General features: G+C 36.2%; 1 long non-coding RNA gene across 4 annotated transcripts in view; it reads left to right on the top strand.

Annotated features, from left to right (window-relative positions):
* The window catches only part of LOC123639568, a 105624-nt gene extending 93525 nt beyond the window's left edge, over positions 1-12099 (top strand). For all 4 annotated transcript variants that reach the window (XR_006735760.1, XR_006735759.1, XR_006735762.1 and 1 more), the window contains one exon: positions 11704-12099. This is a non-coding gene — a long non-coding RNA (uncharacterized LOC123639568). The remainder of the gene's footprint in view (positions 1-11703) is intronic.
* Positions 12100-21365: the final 9266 nt, after the last annotated feature.

Genomic DNA, 21365 nt, shown 5'->3' with positions numbered 1-21365 from the left:
CTCAGGCAGTAAGAACATCCTTGTAAACAGGGAGGGGAGTTTGGAAGTTGGTCAGCCACTGTACTGGCAGAAGTCTAATGCACCAGTTAGGAAAGGGTTAAGTCATTTGTCAAAGACACAAAGTGGTACAAGACAGAACTGTGATCCAAGTCTGTTTTCTCTCTAGTATATTGTGTTGCCTCATGTATAATATGAGGATGAGAGAAATGAGGCTAAAACATTGAAAATCCTCTCAAAGTCAAAATAGAATAAAAGCCAAACACTAATAGGCAACAGATGTCCTCAAAGTTAGGTTAGTTTCTAGTCCTCCCTTCCACCACCCCACCCCCACTGCTTTCTCCTGTGAGATCTCAAAACACTCACTTTACATCTATAATAGCACTTTACACAAGACATTCTCATGCTTAGTTACACATCCTGCATTCCTGTTAGACTGCCAAATCTTCAAGGGATGTGATCAGCCATTATATATTTGCATATCTGTGTATCATAGAACTGGACACAGGTTAAGCACTCAACGAAATCGTGTTGAATGAACTAGTTAATAAATGAATGGAAGGGAGAATGACTTATAGAAAACCACCATGACTGATCAGGTCATCGAGCCATTAGGTGTGGTTAAAAAGGTGTTTACATATGACCTAGGTGAGATCTCAAACCAAAAATAAAGAAAATTTTAGATTTTTTGCTGCATTTCAGCCAAGAAAACAATTTGCCCTTTGCTCTCTTAAATAGAAAGGCTAACAAGGACAGCTGCAAGGTATTTTAAATGATACTAGAAAAGATTCTATCACTTGAGTTGTTGTGAAAATATGACCAGATGACCAGACAAGGCCTGCGTTGGGTGGGCTCGAAGCCAAAAGTCATGAAACAGGCAAATGATTTCTCAGCAGTTGATCCACACAAATTCTCTGTGCAAATTTTTATCAAGGACATCATACAGCCTTCAGTTATTTGAAAACATGCTAAACCCTAAAATATAGATATGTTCAAACAATCTGCCATGCATTTAATAACTAAGTCAATAATACTTGGATGGAAACTTAAATGCTTAAAGACATGTCATATTTTTTTCCCCTATAAATTTTCTTCCTGCCTTAGGTAAAAAAGAATTTTGCTTTAGAAGCAGAAAGAACATTTTCAATCAAGCCATTGAATAATATTTCTTAGCATTGGAAATGCTACTTCAAACAGAAATGCGTTCTTATAACATCACAGTATAAGATACCTTGGGGAAAAGTCTTTATTTATTAAGAACGCTTCTAATGGAATCACACTCACTGAACACAATAGCGAAATATTAAAATAAGACAAGCATAAACAGCAGCAGGGATGTCCATTGCCAAGGATTATAAAATGCTTTTGCCAGAAAAATTACACTTATAATCCTCAAATTAATTTGTAATATAATGAAGAAGAAATTACATCTGGAGGGAAGATATTGATGGCAAAGCTCACTTTCCTCCCATCCACCTTCATTCAAGTCAAAATTTAACAAACACTATGTGTTTTACTAGAAATATGAATAATGAGTATTTAAAGAGCTACTTTGACTCATAAAAACAGAATAATGGAAGAGTGTAGGCAATTTTCTATGTCTGGCTCAGAACATTCTTGTTCCATTTATTTTAATGTTCCCTTTCATTTCTGAATTAAAAAAAAGAGGAGTTGCACATATTGTCTATAGTACTTAGCCAGTTTGGGTCCTGTTTTAGTTGTGGAAGCTTCACAGAAAGCACTTGGTAATAAAAGATGGAGAAGGGTGGTTATTAGTGAAGTGACGCTGCTCTGCTTTATAAAGTGGTCTCTAGTGGGGGGATTCTTATGCTGTCTTTTTGACCAAATAAAACTAATATTCTTCCAGCTGGAGTTTCTTCCATTTACCCATATACTCACACATTTATCCCCATTTATCTGTCCATCAATCCATATTTCCTGGACTTGGATTATGCACAGGGCATCATACACAGTGAGGGGTCCAGAATATTGTGGTGGCCACAAGCTGTGCCTCTGGAGCAGAGTGCCACAGTCAAATCTTCTCTAGCAATGCAGCTGTGAACAAGCTACTCAATCTCTTTGTGCCTCACTTTCTTCATCTGTAAAATAATACCTCTAAGATTACTGTGAGGATTAAATAGGTTAATGTGCTTCAAAGCACTTAGGGCAGTGCCAAGCATATGGGAGCACTCCGTAGGCATTAGTCATCATTGTTCCCTGGAAGATCTTAAAGTTTGCCAGAGATTTCCCCTTTAGGGGCAGAAGGACTATTTTCTAACTCTTATAAAGGGTTTTGTATCACAAGTTGATTGATTTCAAGGGGTAAAAGTAACAAACTAGAGCCTTTACCAACACTTCTTCCAGCCTTGGGGCTTCCAACTCAGACTCCCAGTCTCCTGGTTTCTGAGTCAGTCCTGCCCAAGGCATCAGTGGGTGAGATGTCAAAGTAGTCTTCCCAGCCTCTGCCTGATGTAGCAGGGAGGGGGATCCACCTTGTTGTGGAGCTTCAACCTCCTTCCAAGTTGGCTCAAGACCCACGACTGGACTTCTGCCTTGGTTTTCTGGTGAGCACTCTTCTTTCGCACAGGAACAGCAGGTCTAGTCTGAACCTCAGTTAGGTTGGTTATTCATTTAGATTTTGCTAGCTCTCTGCCCTGGGAAGGTTGGACTCTATTACTGATCCTCTCAGCCTCAAACCAGGTTCTGCTGTAAATAAAGTTCTGAAATCACAGGCTTCAGCCATCCCTGCTGAGAAATGTCTTCCATGTCTGTGGTCCCCGCACTGGATTGGAGCCCTGTGTCGACATCAGCTAAAATAATCCCCCATTGGAGACTGTGAACTAAACGTTTAGCAATACTCTTCAAAGAGCATTCCTGAAAGCTTGGTTAGTCTCCTCAGCCTTGGTCTCAGGACTATTTAGCTATGATAACCCCCTGCCCATGTACACTGAAACCTCATCTAATAGAATTTTGAAAATAGGAAAAAAATCATGTTGGGTTGAAATCCTTTGATACTTGAGAAATTAAGTAGAGGGGTTATTAAGTATGCTACAATACAGAGTATGAATTTGGAAAGTTCTCCATGACAAGCTCAATGGATTAAATCTAACAAGTAGAGCTTAATATGGATATTAAATATTTGCTCTTACACTTGAGTACTAAAATCCAAGTGCACGAGTACAAGGTTAGGAAAATGCCTTCTAATAACATGTATAAAAAATTCAAGTTTTATTTGCCAGTAAATTTAATTCTGGCCTGAAGTGTGACTACATGGTAGGCTGAAGAACGGCCCCCAAGGATATCCAGGTCCTGGACCCTGTGACTGTTACCTTACATGGTAAAAGGGACTTTGTAGATGTGATTAAATTAAGGATTGTGCTGTGGGGAGAGTATCCTGGATTATTCAGGTGGGCCTTAAGTGTAATTCTTATAAGAAGTATCCTTATGAGAAGGAGGCAGAGGGAGATTTGAAGAGGGAAAACAAGATGTGACAACAGAGGCAGGGGGAGAAAAGGCAATGTGGTGTGAGGAAGGGGCCATCAGCCAGGGAATGCAGGTGGCTTCCAGAAGCTAGAACAGATTTAATGTAGGGATAAGGCAGAAAATGAAGGCTGAGAGAGCCTACAGGCAGGTATTTTGGCCGATACCAGACCCTAACCACCCTGAACAAGGAAGTTGTCAGCGAGTTGCTGGCCCAGGACCACGCTAGGTTAGATGAATTACTACACTGGATGTCTTACAGACTATGCTTACCTTTCTGGGACAGCAGTTTATGATTAACCTTTATGGACTGACCTCAAGACAATGCTGGTCATGTATGACTGTTTCCGAACAGGACTTTTGGACACATAAAAACATTACCTTGCTCCATAAAGTGTCTCCCTCCCCAGGATCTGTTGTCTGTCTGTCAATAAACTTTCTGTCACTAGTTGGCATTCTCGAATTCTTTCCAGTGCAAAGCCAAGACCCACTTGGCGAGTTCAGGGGGCTTTCCTCCCTTCACTGGGACACCCCTGCGTCACACTCTCCCCTCCAGCCTCCAGAAGGAACCAACCCTACCAACACCTTGGTTTCAGCCCCATCAGACTTATTTTGGACTTCCAGAGAGGTAAGAGAATAAATCTGGGTTTTTTTAAGCCACTAAGTTTGTGGTAATTTGTCACAGCAGCCCTAGAAAACTAATACAGACTCACACTCTGGTCCAGGTGGACCACATCTAAATTTATAAATTCCATTGGGTCACTGCATATCAAGAAAGATGTAAGTAAATTGGGGTGACTCCTAAGTATAAAGAAACTTCAAACCATATCAAGAGAGGAATGCTGGAAATAACCGTTTCTGTTTAAGAAGCAGTGAGGACTCGATTTCAAATGTTGCCGAGAGCCATCAATCATGTGGAATAGGCATCAGACTGGTTCTGAATGTTCCCAAAGGATGGAACATTTGAATGATTATTTGTTTAATATGTTTCTTCTCCCCTGGACTCTAAGCTTTGTGATGGCAGAGACTAGATTTTTGTCACTATTTTATCTCCAGTGCCTAACATGCATAAGAGCCACTCAAGAAATGGTAACAGACTGCGAGAATTATTTTTAATTCTCTAATGTGGGATTTAGGGTACAAGATAAGTTGTTATAAAAAAGAAAGTCAAATAATAGTAGCTTAAATAGGACAGTGATTCAATTCCCTCTTTGCAAATGGGCAAAGGTGGGGTGAGCATTCCAGGGCTGGGAGGGCCTCTGCTATAAATCCAGGAACCCAGGTTTCTTCCACCTGGCTACTCTGCTACTTCTTGCCCCTGTGGTGGAAGCTGGCTCACTTCCATGTCTATATTCTAGTCAGTGGGAAGGTAAAGTGGTAGGCAGCTATCTTATCAAGAAGATGGCACAGAAATTGCACACAGCACTTCCATTCACACATCACAGGCTCAAAGTTGGTTACATGTTCATGCCCCACTACAAGGAAGGCTATGAAATGTGTTCTGAAACGTTGGTGAGAATGTACACAGTTAAAATGCAGGGGAGTCTATTACTGAAAGGAAAAAGGGAAGACTGGCTACTGAGGGACAATTAGCAGTCTTTTCTCCAACCCAGAAGCAGTAAATTAAGATAAAAGAGATTTATATCCTTTTCTTCATTTATTCTAGGATCTCCTTCCCTTTCTCTAAATATTTTTATTCCTTCCTTTTCAAACAGTTCCTGAGCAGGTAATATTTAGATGATTTATAGGCTAATTTTATTTGCTAATTCTTATTGTTCTTAATAAAATTAGAATTGAAATTAATATTTTCTATTACAGTAATTAAAAATATATATATATACTACTAAACCAATTGCCACCATTAAATGTATTTAAACCATGTAAGCTATTGTAATTAATTCATATTATCTTTATTATTTTACATTGCTAATCCAGATTCACTGGTACGTTTTTAGAATAGCAATTCCATTCCATTGCATTCACAGTTGTTATTCAAAGATATGGAGTTCTATTAAATCATGCAACTTGTCACTTTATTGATGAACAGACTTGGTGATGAAATTTCTGTCAGACACCCTAATAGGCAGTGATTTTCATGGACTCCTTTTATAATTTATCTATTTATGATTTATGAAAAATAAGATGAAGATGATGAGCAAAGGTTTATGGTGGATGAATTGTGAGTAATTGGCATTTTGAAGAATTCTGTATTTTGAACTTTTGGAGAAATTGTTTTATACATATAAGTTGTGGGAGCAAATTCAGAACCTCTCTACAGTAAAATTTTTCAGCCCTACCTTCAATATATGTCCAAAATCTAACTTTTTTGACCTCCTCCGCTGCTTCCATATCTGAGTTCATATCAAAATCATCTTTGACCAGGGCCATTATAGAGAATTTTTTTCTGGTCTCTCTGCTTTCTCCCTTTTTCCTTATAGTCTATTATCCACATAGTAGCCAAAGTGATTATTTAAAAATCTAAGTCAGACCAAGTTCCTCCAATGTCTTCCCATCTTATATGGAATAAAATCTAAAGTCCTTACCATGGTCTGCAAAGCTGTATTGTATTAGTTATTGATTGCTACATAACAAATTACCTGCAAAACTTACTGCCTTTAAACAACAATAACCATTTCTTATCTCACATGGTTTCTGTGCATCAGGAGTTTTGGAGAGACTGGGCTAGGTGGGTCCGACTCAGGGTCTCTCATAAGTTGCATTCACGATGTCAGCTGCAGTCACCTGAAGCTCCCTCACTACTAGCAAGTTTGTGCCAGGGAGTTGTCCTGGCTTATTCACATGGCTGGCAAGTTAAAGTTGGCTATTCCTGGCCATGTGGACCTCTCCTTATGAATTCTTGATTGTCCTCACAACATAACAGTTAACTTTCCCCAGAGCAAATGGTTCAACAGTGAGCAAGGTAGAAGCCTCAGCGTACTTTATTGGAAGTCACACACCATTTTTTTCACAATATCCTATTGGTTTCTTAAGTCATCCTACTCAGTGTGGGCAGGGACAGCACAGGGCGTGGTTATCAGAGGCGGGCATTAGTGGGGGCCATCCTGGAGGGTACTTATCCCATCTCATCTCTCATCATTCTCCTCACTCCACTTCCCACTGGATCCCTTTGTTCTTTCTCGAACGTGTTATGTGCGTTCTCACCTCAGGTCGTGCACCCCGCTGTTCCCACTGCCAGGATCACCCCACAGACAGCCACATGGCTCTCTCCCTCGCTTTATGCAGGTTTCCGCTCACATGTAACCGTATCACAGGACACTCTCCTGACCAGTCCTCCATTAAAAAGTAGCCTTACACACAGTTCATGCTTTCTACCTCCTAACATGCTTTATTTTTCTTCATTAAACCTTTCACAACCCAACCTATCACATATTCATTTACATATTGTCCATCTCTCCCTCTAGGAATAAGGACATGGGTCACGGTCATACCCCCAGTGCCTAGAATGGTTCCTGCATATAATAAGTGCTCACTAGGTATTTCTGAATGAATAAATGATAAATGAATTCTATATAACATCCAAACTAATTCCTAATGATATATAGCCAGAAAAATTATTCTTTAAATTCATCCTTGACTCAGGCATGGTGAGTATTGCCTAGTTTAATAATATAGATAAAAACTTCTATGAAATCACTAAATAAATCTTAAAATGATACTTAGCTTGGGATAAGGAAAATTAAGGACAAGCCATGTGGGAAATGTAGTAGAACAAGGAGAATTATACATGCTTGATTTTGGTCTATAATTATTTCTTCTTTACATAGGTACAGGATTTCTACTTTCATTGAATTATTTAAGTAGATTTGAGAAATTACTCGCAATGTAATGGTGAACAAAATTAGAAAATTTAGGATATATAATATCTTATAGAACACAGAAGATGCTTAATTCTCCAATAATTTCACAATTATATTATAAATAATTTGTACCATTATGATAAAAAATATCTGGACAGAATCCAAGGACTTCTACACAGGGACAGGGAAGTGAGCACACATCACCTGCATTATTAGTAGAGATTTGTTGTTTGAAGAAGTTACAACATTGATCTCCTCTGATCAAATCTTTTCTTGAGCTTCTCAAGTTTAATGTAGCAGAGTTTGTGCCCAGTCTAAGTGATTTTACATCAGTTCAAAAGTAAAATGTCCCTGAAGAAATCCTGAAATTACATATGCACGTTCTTTTTTTCTATATAGAAAAATCAAAACTATTGGGTAGATTGAAGTAATTACATTTTTTCCTGCTCTTCTAACCCTCATTTTAGTCTGAAGAACACTCAAAATGATCCTGAATATTATACTAGCCTTGGGAGAAAACTAATTGAGATGTTTGGAAACCTCTGCTCAGTTTACAAAACACTGGGTCACATGGTCATGTGTTTTCCTTGCTCACATCTCTTGATTTTACCTGTTCCTAATAGAGGTTGCTTAGGGCCTATTTAAGGCAAAAATAATACAGATACTTTCTTTCTATGAAGCAATTAGCTTAAAATAACTTCCTCATGTTCCCTTCTTCAAAATGTTGAGTCACTAGCTAATATATTTTCAGATACCATAGCAATTTCATCCTGGAGAGGTAGTCTTACTTAGCATGGAAGTGTCTGAAGTGCTATTTATATACCCCAGACACATAAGTTGTATTTTATCCTCAAAAAGTTAAAAAAAAAAAAAAAGCAAGGAGAAGCAAAAGGAGAAAAAAGAAAGAAGGAAAAGAGGAAAAAATGGACAAGAGAGAGAGAATTCCAATTAATAAGAAAAAGTCCTCAAGAATTATATAATAAGTCTAGTTCATTTTAGATGGACTTAATTTACTTACACGAATTTCAAAAGAGGAAAACAGAGGCTATACTCCATGCTAGATATGCTAAGAGATGAAATAGTTCCGTGTAATGTTCATTTTTGAGTTTCTGTGCATTTTGCTTCAGTATTTAGAAAGGAGTTGATCGTAAGTAGTTTTGCTTCCAGGAAGAGATTGTTGACTATTCACAACAAAATCAAAGTTTATCTTGAAAACCATGCCATTTGTCTGGGGATTTCTCAAATGCATAATACCTATGACCCTGACTGTGCCATTTATGGAGATGTTCTTTTTTTTTTTTTTTTTAAGACAGAGTCTCGCTGTGTTGCCCAGGCTAGAGTGAGTGCCGTGGCATCAGCCTAGCTCACAGCACCTCAAACTCCTGGGCTTAAGCGATCCTACTGCCTCAGCCTCCCGAGTAGCTGGGACTACAGGCATGTGCTACCATGCCCGGCTAATTTTTTCTATATATATTTTTAGTTGGCCATATAATTTCTTTCTATTTTTAGTAGAGACGGGGTCTCGCTCTTGCTCAGGCTGGTCTCAAACTCCTGACCTCGAGCGATCCACCCTCCTCGGCCTCCCAGAGTGCTAGGATTACAGGCGTGAGCCACCACGCCCGGCCTGGAGATGTTCTTAAACAGCGTTTTTAAGAGTACCCAGTTTGGCATGTGTAACAACCTATAGAAAGATCTGTGAAACTGTTATCACTTGTGAATGAAATATTAGGAACCATTTCTTGGATACATGTTTTAAAAAATAGGAAATTATAATCCTGTATAATTAATTATCTCTTAGTTCACACATACCAGCCTCTGCTCAAGAGAGGAGGAGTTGTGCAGTGATCAATTTACAGATTCAAGGATTGTCTAAGAGGAATGCCAATTTGGAAACCTATGGCATTTGCAAGACATTAGAGTCAAGTTTAAGTGACTGAGAGTCAATATTATACATTTATTATATTCAGAAGTTCCAAATTTGTAATGTTTGCTACACTATTCATGAGTTACAACCCAATATGTACATTTATTACATCTGGTGATGGAGCATCTGGTTATGATGCTTCCACATATTTTCTTGCCAAAATCTTTGCCAAAGTTGTTTATACTAGCCATAGAATATTTTATTGTATAATACCTAAAATTTTCCTATTAAATTTTCTGTATTACAAGTAGTGCTGCAATGAATAAAATCAAACACATATTTTTGTAACTCTGATGATTTCTTTAAATGATGTTCCTAAAAGCTTCTAAAGGTGAAATTATTAGATCAAAAGGTATGAATATATTATTCTTGATTAATGAATGATAAATTAGAACTCATATGAGAAGTTGTTCCTTTGTATCTCTCTCTTTCTGAAGGGTTTCTGTTTTGGATAATTCACTACACAAATAAAATGTATTGTTAAGGGACCCAAGGGGAAAAATCCCTGCGTGAATCTTGGGTTCCTCTTGTAGTCATCTTTTTATACTGAAGCTTTCTCAGCTGTATTCTAAATTATTTGACCTCTATCTTAAATATAAAAGTCAACCTTATTCAACTTGATTATAACCCAGCAGTTAAAATTTATTCTCAAATGCTATATTTTAAACATCAGGGTGTGAATGATGCACTAGAATGTTTTACAAAGGTTGGTAGGTACTTGTGCCTGGTCAGCCTAATCCCTGAATATCTAGCCAGTCTTATGAAGCGTCAAGACTATACCCAATTAATTCCTTTAAAATTGGACTTGTTTTCTCTCTGGGGTAGCCTGTTTCAATGCTATAAAAAAAGAAACCCATGTGTATATACAAGGTTCTATAACTACTGCCTGCTGGTTTTCTGATCAAGTGGGCCAGGGTCCAATTGTCTCAGGGACTCACCAAATGTTTCAACACACTCCCTCCTCTACGCTATTGGTGGCATGGCCAACACTGCCTGGCAGGGAGATGGCTGGGGTAGGATATCTTTCCTATCTTTCTCACCTGGGGATGGTAGGTGTTGACGTCAGAGAGCTGTCTTCTTTGTGTTAATTCCAAGCAGGCTGCCTCTGGGAGGCAGAGTTGTGTACTCTGGTTAAGCAGTGTTCTCTGATGCCAGCCCCCATGGGTTCATAATCCTAGTTTCATCACACATGAATGGTATGACTGTGAGCAAATTGCTTAACCCAATAGCCAAGCTGTGCTTCAATTTTCTCATTCTTACAAGAGAGATAATGGTATTAATATACACCTAATAAGATTGTTCTAAGCATTAAACAAGATAAAACATGTACAGAATATAGAACAATGTTTGTTGTATAAGTGCTTAATAAAAGTCAACATTAATTTTAGAAGAAAAAGAACCCATTCTTAGCTGGACCTTTAGAAATGCAAATGATCCAAAATCAAGTTTTTAAGTCTTAATCCATGCATTAACACATGCAGTCATTTAATCAACAAATAAACATTCAACATTATTCTCTGCCTAGTGCTGGAATAAGAGAAGATACGACACAATAAAACAATGACATCATGCATGTAAAGAATTTAATGTTGTGCTTGTACTCACTAAATGATATGATTATAAAATTATAAATAATGTATGTTACAAATAAATAATCATGATTAGAGACACTATGAATTAAAAATAGTTCATCTAAGCCATTCCTGATTTCAGAATACACTTGGACCTGAAGGAGATGTAGATTCAGTAGAACTAAGAAACTTTGCATCTTAGTTGATATTATCCAGCTCAAATATTAAGATACAATGTACATTTTAATTAAGTTGATGAATTTCAGACCTGGGGAAAAATCTGTATATTTCAGAAAGAAATAGGGTGTTTTATTAGAAGGATATATTTATTTCTTGTTATTTGCAGAGCTTGGTTTGTAAGTCATTTTTTGCAGGCAAACCTTGGGGATGGGGTAAGAAGGGAGAGGAACCAAGTCCTCTGTGGGGAATATTCCCCACAAGATTGATATGCTTTCCAAAATGAATGTTAATGGAAGGTGAAAAGTCAGAACAGCATTGCAGAAGACAACAGACATGTTAGAGTTCCCAGTATAATTGCTACTTGGTATTCTCTGCAGAAATGAAAATTTACATGGCAGAAGAAGAAAAAATTATCTGTATCTAGCCTCTATATGAATTAAATCAAAAGCTAAAAATGTTTATTTTTCCTTAAAACAATAAAATAAAAATGATTATCTACTAAAACAGGGTTCTATATAATTGCTAGTAAGACTTCAATGTGAGGTAAGATTAGTCAAAGCAATTCAAATTGAAATTTTTAAAATGTGATATATGTAAGGTTAAATTTCTAGAAGGATAGCTTAGACAACAGATTTGGTCTCAGATGCAAAGTTTTATTGGATGTTCTAATATCATCCTACAATCCATCAAAGTTATTCCCAAATTTATTATTTGATTCTTCTGTTTATTTTAGATGGTAGCATTAACCAGGAACCAGATTCGCAGCCAAACAGAAATGAAGACAACAGAATTGGTTATCTTCATGTCAATGCGGAAGCTACAGTTTCTCTCAGATCTTTTATAAAATCTTCATTGTCATATGTTTACTCAAGCTAACGGGGATTCTAGAGTCCTGTGCTTCTGAACTTTCGACACATCCTATCCATTGTTTTGATTGATGTTCTGATTGCTCTTGTGGAAGAGAACAGGATCTTCCGCCAAGTTAAGCAATACCCTTTTTTCCTCTGTGATTACCGCTCAGACACTTGGAATGAACCTCATGGTAATTCCCTGAATCTTTTTAATTAAAAACATTTTGATGGAAAAAATGTAGATTTCTACTTTATTATCCTTTTACTCACTTTCCCAAGTGTGCATTATATAGGTAATATTTACAAATTTTAAATTATTTTTATAATTAATGTAATATTTTATACTGAAATCTTCACCCTCTAGCTACAGTTATTAAAACATAGTACCTTCCAAAAATGATTATTTCTTTTTTATTCATAATTTATTATCACATTATCTATAATATCTATAATAATTATTTTATTTAAAATAATCACTTTATTATCACTTATGAGTACACAATTATTTACATTCATAACCTCATTGTATTATCATAACAGCTCCTGAAAGTTACTAGGCTTCAGAGAGCAGGAGACAGAGATGAAACTCAAACATATTTCTGAGGGACTCCAATGCCAGTGTATTTCACAACATCATGGTCACTGCAATCAACTCCCTTCTGTTCCAACTAAGGGAAAAGTTATTTGCCTACATTTGACCTAAATTTCTCAGAGTTTATCAACAATTGATTATTGGAGATGCTACTTCTGGAGCCAAGTAGTTATCAATCACTAAATGACATTCCATGTCAAGTGATTTCAGTTCAGGGTTTTTACTGCTACAATTTGGATGGAACAGGAGACCAGTATTTTAAGTATGTAAAGAATGGAAAAAAACACCACATGTACTCGATATTAAATTGGAATTAACCGATGGGCACACAAATGTACAGAGAAAAGTGAAACTCAGTGGAAAACAAGCAGGGGGAAGGCAGAGTAGGGGAGGGGAAAAAACCTACTTAACGGGTACAATGAACACTATTTGGATGATGGGCACACTTGTAGCCATGACCCAAGCATTACAGAAGCTATCTATTTAACAAAAAATATTTGTATCCTCTTAGTATTTTGAAATAAAAAATAAAAACTGTGAAGCAAAATATATAATAAGAATACCACGATTGACGTGGAAGACAGTCTTCAGTGAATGAAAATTCAAAAGATGGTAAGATTAAAGAAACTGAAGAAAAATAATAAATGTGCAGGGTAGGTAAAGAAGAACCAAAACAATAATACATAATGGTTGAGATGTAGACAACTCCACAAATGGAAGAAAAAAATATTCAAAGATAAAAATAGAAAAATATCTGATATGAGGAAAAATTTAACTTTAGACTTAAAACATATTACATTCTGGTAGGGGGAAATCAAGTTTTCGAACTTCAGAAATAAAGAAGGAATACCACATCAAAAACATACCAGGAGATTGCAAATGAAAATAAAGCAGAGGACATGATAAGAATATCAGAAAAGTTTGATTTCAAGGCAAAAACAGTAAAGAAGATGAAGAGGGGCATTTTATAGTGATAAAAGGTACAATCTAAAATGAAGATTAACTCTTAAGAATATTTATGGCATGCCATCAAAATTATTAAGGCAAAAATAGGATGAATAGATATATAAATAGAAAAAAATATAAGAAAAGACATAAAGGATTCATATACCATAATTAGTAAGAGAAATGGTATATATATGTATATTGACATGGATATATATGTATATCCATCTTCTGAGAATTGCTTCAGCCTGATCTCATTCATTCTACTTTTATTATTTTCTAAATATTCTGCAATTTCAATTCTAGCTTTCATTTCTGATGGGGTTATTTATTAAATAAGAGATGGATTTTTCTGTTTTTTTATTATTACTTTTTATGAAAATTAGAGTTTATACTCTGTGCTGTATTTAAATTTAGAAATTATTGAGGTAATCTTTATGAACTAATTTAGTACCAATATTATATGCATGCAACTCCCCTTATTAATTATGCACACACATATCATCTATAAAATGTCAAAGAACATGTTCTGAAAACATTATATAAGTAGATATGTCTATATAGAGATAAATATTTATCACATTTTTCTTATCAACTGCACAGACATACATAAACATAGGTCAAAGACTATAACCCGAAAATACAGAATAAGCCTTTTTTATTATGTTCCCAACTTACAAAAATGAGTCATAAATTAGGCCATGATTATTAGCTCAATAGTTGCTAAAGTTTCAATGTAGTGCAAAACTCAGTCTCTTGTCATAAAAATCAAATATTTTCATAATAAAAATACCACAAGTTTCTCTCTTTTAATTAATCCCATTCAAAATGGAAATCAGAATTGCAGTTGTAGGATATTTAGAAAATAATGAGAAATATAAATATATAAGATAATATACAGGCATATCATATGTTATATATGATATTAATATGATATGTAAATACAAATAATAATAAATATATATTTTATACACACACAAGGAAGAATTTTAGATGTAATAAATTTGCCCACGATAGTTTTTTGGAGAGAAAAATCTCTAAAAAAAACCCACAACTGATCAAGATCAAGAGAAAGCACAAATAGACAAAATTAAAAATAAATTTGAGTTAATAGCCAGTGTGGAAGATTGAAAGGCCATAAGTTCTTTGTCCCATCAGATGGAGCAATCTAAGTCCTCTCAGATATGGCCTCTGAGCTTGGCCATATGACATGCTTTGTCCAATGGAACATAAGTAAATGTGGGAGAGATTGGAGGCTGGTTAAGTGCTTGAATGTTGGGTGGTTTTTCCTTGGAACCCTGAGACAGCTAGGATTTGAGGAAGTGTAGAATAATCTACTAGGAGAGGAAATGCCATATGAAGAGAACCAAGGTGTCCTACTGGACAACCAGCACCAATTGCCAGATATGTGAATGAGCACATCTGAACCGTCCACTTTCCAATGAGCCATCAGATAACTGCAGCCAATGCGTGATCCCAGGAAAGTTAGCAGACGGACTTTTCTGATTGCTCACCCACAGAATCATGATAAATAATAAACTATTGTTGTTTTAAGCCATTAAATTTTGAGATGATTTGTTGTGTAGCAACAGGTAAGTGAAACAACCAGGATATAGGGAACATTCAAGTATTCATTAGAAAATGCTTTGTTCAAGTTCATGAATATTATTTTCATCAATGAATAAAATAGAAAGTTCAGAAATAAAGACAAATTCATTCTGCAACTTGGTATATGATGAGGGTGGAATCTCATGTAAATGGTAAAACAAAATGCTCATAAATCTTTTGGAGACAAATGGCTAGCTATTTGGAAAAATTAAAATGAATCCTCACTCATTAAACATGACATTTTCCACATGACTCAAATGTTAAAGTAGAAATATGAAGTTGTAAAATTATTAAAGCAGGCAAATATTTTCATAATGTTGGATTGTAGTAGGGCTTTCTGAGCAAGACAAAAGCTTAGAAGCCACAAAGGATAAGGTGGGCAAATTTGACTATCAGAGAGTTAAAATTTTTTGCTTGATCATTAAGCAAAAAAAGCCATTAGCTTAACCACAAAGGGGAAAATCATTTAGTATTAATTTCCCTAACTGTAGCAAATGTTTACACGAACTGTTTAACATTTTTTAACTGTATTCCTATTTTAATTGTATAATGAGCACCAAGTACTTATTACGTAAGAACACTGAAGAATGGTATTACAAACATACATGGGCAAAGCATTAACTGTTGTGACTGTGGAAGACAACAAGGTGCACAGTGACCTCTTTTCAGGAGTCCTTTGAGGACTCCTCGCCCTTTCATAAGCATCAGGTGGATGGACAAAGAGAACTGAGCGCTTATGACTACACTTGGGTCCAGAAATTTGGATAAGCATTATTCAAAACCAATGGCCCTTAACCACCATTCCTGCAGACCCTGTGTTTCACTGTCCCAGCTCCACCAGAAACTTTGATAGTAGAAGATTCCTCCATCTACTTCTTCAAGCTGAACAACTTATATTAATAACTGTACAAAATTTCTAATGCATCAATGTGGGATGTACATGGGAGTATCACAGACGAGCAAAAACAATTTATAAGTTTGTTCCTCTTTGGGTTTGTTTCCCTCCTGATTACTCTAAAACCAACAGGAATATGGAAAGCTTCTTGAGAAGAGAACGAATTTCTACGTCTTCTTTTTCACAACCTTCAACAATGAACAAAGCCTGCTCTTAACAACTACCAGATCAGCATTATGGAATCTGGATAAATGAAGCTTCCTAAATTGGAATTTCAAAATCGGAGCCACGCAGGACACAAGTTAATCGACTATAAGTACAAACTTCAGCAAGAGCATAGGGTACACTGAAAAACAGATCAATTATTTTAAAGACGTCCACACACATTACAGCACGACACAGATTAAGATTAGGGAAAGAAATCTTTGTGTCCTATTTTGAAATCATGTTTAAAGCTTAATATAAAGGTCACATGGTGTTAAATTAGTACTTACATATATAGAAAGTGCAAATGGCAATGAAATAATTAAAGCTCTCAACAAGAAGCATACTTTTGAATGAATTAGGTCACTGAAGGTTATTAAAGCGTGCACCGTGTAAAGCTGGAGTGGTGTCATGGTAAACATTTATCACATTTGTTGCCAAAACATATTTTGGAGCCCATATCAAACAAAATGGGTATTGTAAAAGACCAGCTAAGACCAGAAATAGGTGAAGTTAATGATTATGCAAATTTGAACCTTTGCTTTCCAGAGGTTTAAAAAAAATTCAGCACCTGTCTCTCTTTATTTCATTTTAGTCTCAACGGTATGGCTAAGAATTCTTAACTATATTTTTACTTTTAAAAACCAGTACTCTCATACCTAAAACTCACAATTAGTTTTATTTTACTGATAGGTTTTGATTTAACTTTTTTTAAGAAAAAGAAGTGTGCAATTTGGTATTTGGTGACAACATAAATATTTACAAAGTTATGCTAGGAGATAACTGAAAAGATTGTCACCTGAATTACCTTTTCCCCTCAGACTTACTGAGACATAATTGACAAATAAAAATTGTATATATTTAAGATGTACAATGTGATATTTTAATATACATATGAGTAGTGAAATGATTACTACAATAAAGCTGATTGGCACATGTACCACCTCACATAGTTACCTTTTATTGTGTTGGCGAGAACATTTAAGATCTACTCTCTTAGCACATTCCAAGTATACAACACAGTGTTATTACCTATAGTTGTCATGCTGTACATTGGCTCTCCAGAATTTATTTCACCCTGCATAAGTAAGACTTTGCACCTTTTGATCAACATTTCCCCATCTCCCCTACCCCCACATCCGCTGGCAACCACAGTTCTACTCTGCTTCTATGGGCTGGACTTTTTGAGATTCCACATATGAGTGAGATCAGGCAGTGGTTGTCTGTTTTCTCTGCACCTAGTTTATTTCACTTAGCAGAATGTCCTCCAGTTCATCCATATTGTCACAAACGACAGGATTCCTTTATACTGCATTTCCTTTATCCATTCATCCTTTTATGGATGCTTAAGGTTGACTACATATCTTGGCTATTGTGAATAATGCTGCATTCTCAAATTCAAATAGCACAGACAAGAGAGGCATGGCTTCACCACAGTGAATGGCGGTGAAGAGATTATAGTTGGCAGGGCTCTGAGTGAGTCAGTAAGTCTGTTTTGTGGTTTGGTAAGGATTAAGTATTAGATGACCTCAAGAGAGTATCAGAACTGTGACGTACATGTCAAAAAAGCTGGTGTGATCTCAAAAACATTGAGAGCAAATGTGAAATTTGTCCTGCTTAACCTGTTCTGACACAACCATTTCCAGAATTGTGTTTTGGCTCTGTACGCTACACTTTTAAAGACACACAATAAAACTGTGTTCAGAGAGTAGTAGAAGAACTAGAGTCTATCATTTGAAGAAAGGCTAAAAGCAATAGGAAAGTTTAACAAAAGGAAATAAAAGATCTGCTGGTGGTGGTGGTATGTGTGCATGTATGTTTGTGAAAAAGAGGGTGAACAGAGTGTTTTGCCCTATAATTTCAAATATTTGAAGAATATCAGGAAAGATGGGGTTGGATTTGTCCTTTGTGATCCTGGAGAACTACACTAGAACCCTGTAGTTGGAAACTATAAGGAGAATAACATCAGGTCCACGTAAGCAGTTATCTACAGCAGTTAGAGTGCCCAAAGGTGCATGGGCTTCTCAGGAAGCAATGAATTCTCTGTCTTTGATGAACATTTAATTACAATCTGGGAACACTGTAGAGGAGATCGAAGCATTGAATTGACCACATTCTTGTTTTGTTTCTTTGTTTATGTATTCATTCTTTCAGTTGTTCATTCATTTGTGTAAGAATTGTGCATTATGCCATCCATATAAGAGGTTTAATAGGGAAAAAATGTTTTCAAAATTTCAGTCCACTCTTTTAGTTGAAAGGGAAAAAGTGCTACAAAGCTAGTCAATTATCCTAGCTTATTATATTTATCTCTTAAAATGGTTAATGCTGGATAATTGCACCTAAGAAGTAACTCTTGATTTTATGGAAATTCTGGCCAAGTGACTTTGTTGCTTATTAGCTGCAATCTGTTAAAATTCAACTAAAGGCAATAACTATAGAGAGACAGGTGCTGGGGAAAGTACCAGGCAATATTCCCTGAGAAGGAGTTTCTGAAGATGAACAATACAAGGGCAGACTTTTCTTCCTATACATTGCAGAAAGGAGGTAGTAGATATTGGAATTATATGAAAAAGAAAGTCAATTAGTGAGAAATTTCAAAAGTTTATACAATGTCTTTCTCTATCAGAAATATACATAATTTTTCAAAGCATTGAATTGAAAATTAAGTGGGTATTCTCAATATCTTAAAAAATATTTACTAAATTATTAGTTCTTTTTCTCATTATGCTTATCGTGTATTGCAGTGTGATAACTTTGGGTCCATTTTTGATAGTAATCTCTTCCAAAATTCTGTGGCACTTTCTGCATTCTCACCTTCAGTAGCAGCAATTAATATCTTAAACATTTGCCTTAAATATTAGAAAGTCTTAAATTCTGTTGTCTTAGAAAACATCACAATGTAGCTTTTGCAGTCTTAAATTCTGGGGAATGTTATTCTGCTTTTGGGATGGAGGTCCTTCAAGGAATTCATTTATAACAGATACCTGTTTCATCAAAATTGAAAATTTGATTCAATGTATAACCACCTTCTTCAAACTTCAACATATTAACTACTGGAAGTTCTTTTGTGGCATTCTCATCTGTCCTCATGGCTTACCCAACAGCTAGAGGTTTTGGAGATCGTAGTGATGCTTGAAACAACCAAACTGGCCAGTACTACTGCTAAAAAAAGCCACTTTTTCCAGCTTTGGCAATTTCTATGTAAAATCTTCACATATAGATAGTACTTTCTCTTACATTGTGAGAAAGGTTATTCCTGATTTTTTTTTTTTTTTGCTGTTTTTCTTCAATCTATGTATTCAATAATCTTTCCACCTAAGACAATTTTTATTTCTCTAGGTCTTGTGCTGATTTGATTTCATAGCACTTGGAGCTGTTGCAGGCATAGACCTTTCTTTTCTTTTCCCAGCTTTGTCTCTAATGGCCCACACTGTAGAAACCTCTATTTCTGTTGCTCAGGAGATACCACATATTCACTCATTTCTTTCAAAATGCTGTATTATTTCAAGTTTCTCCTCAAAACTTAAAACCTTTCCTGTTGCACACACTGCTTGACATTTTTGAACCAATATGCTTTGACATGTTTAAGAAGTTGGATGAGTGCGTTTTTTTTGTTTTTTTGGATAGTTCCTAAATGCAAAAGAATAGCAAAACAGTCTTGTAGGATAATACACACAGCAAGCTGAGGAGTGAGCAGGTGTGCACTTTTGTACATTCCCCTGGCTCAAATCAGCTGGTGCAGGTTTCTGTGTCTACCTGGTGTATCTCATAAGCAAACACGATATTCATGATGTATACTCAAATTGTTCCTTAATATATCAATCACTTTGAAACAAATTCTCATTTTCAAAGAAGTGTTTGGCACAACTACTTATTAAACCACCTAAATTAGATATCCCATGGGACATTCAATTCAGCATATCGAAAACTTAGCTCATTATTATTTTTTCTTTTTCTCTTTCTTTCTTCTTTGTTTTTTTCTAACCAACTTCTTCTTGGCCTGTATTTCTACCTCAATGAGTGATACCACCACTGTCTGTGTTGACTAAGCCATAAACCTGGGTTTCATCACTTCTCTGCCTCCATCCCTACATCCAATCAGCCACATCCTGCCCATTCCTCACCGAGGCACTTCATACCTCTCTTGAATTCTTCAAGTCTCCACTACCACTCCCTTAATTCACAATACAATCCCTTTCTCACCTGGATCACTGATTCAGCCTCCGAAATTCTAGAGCTGGTCTTCTCTCATTCACTTTCTTCTCTGCAACCAATTACATTTCTAAATAAAAAAAATTTGATCTTATCTCTTCCCTGTTCAGAACCTGCCCTTGGCTCCCCACTGACAACAGGTAAAGTTTAATGTCCTTTATGTGGCTGAAGAGGCCTTTTCTTCACACACACACACACACCCTTACCTTTCTAGCCTCATCTCTTGTGATGCAACTCCTGCCCTCACACTTAGGTTCAGGTCTCAGAACATTCTGTCCTTTCTCTTTCTCTCCACTCCCATCCCTCCAAGTCAGCTCTTGGGGCTTGTTCAGATAACCTCTTCTGAAACTCTTCCCTTCTCCAAGGTACCTAGCCGGGGCTCCCATAGCACTTTTCTCTGTCAGGGTATTTTTTGCACAACTGTAATTCCCTGATTACTCACCACTTATTGCCTCAAAACAGGGGCTACGTCCATGTTCACTGTTGAATCCCTGGAACCTAACATACCACCTGGTATATAACAGTAGCTCAATGAGTATTTGTTGCAAGAGCGAGTGAAGGTGGCCTAATGGCATGTTTCACACCTGGGCAATCAAATACTTACCATGCTGTTTACTCCCAGGCCAGTTTCACTTGGGCTACCCTAAGCTTGGTCAGAAGTTTGTCTAATGTCCTATGGAAAATTATGGAGTAACAATGTTCCACTACTTCTAAAAACTATGCTCAATCAGAGTTCCCTAGTTCCTACCTATATGGTAACTTTATTCTGTAAGGAGTTTCAGTTGATACCATGTTACTAGAGTAATGTGTGTGGTAGTTATACAGAGCTTAAAGAAACTTGAAAAATTATGTATTTCAATCACCTCACTTTAAAGAAACTGATACACCTAGAGTTTTAGTTACTTGGGTTTTTTTTTTTTTGCCAGCTTTATTGAAGTATAATTAACAAACAAATTAGGTATTTGTTAAATAACATTCAGCTTTTAGTGGCAGAGCTGGGATTAAAACTCAAGTCTTATGATTTCCACTTTAGAATTTTTGGATTCATTACTCTTTTCCAAACCATTCTCATTCTACATAAATTAAGA

The sequence above is a fragment of the Lemur catta genome, chromosome 6 (genome assembly GCF_020740605.2).
Source record: "Lemur catta isolate mLemCat1 chromosome 6, mLemCat1.pri, whole genome shotgun sequence".
Taxonomy (NCBI): domain Eukaryota; kingdom Metazoa; phylum Chordata; class Mammalia; order Primates; family Lemuridae; genus Lemur; species Lemur catta.
This window is presented reverse-complemented; position numbering and strand designations above follow the sequence as displayed.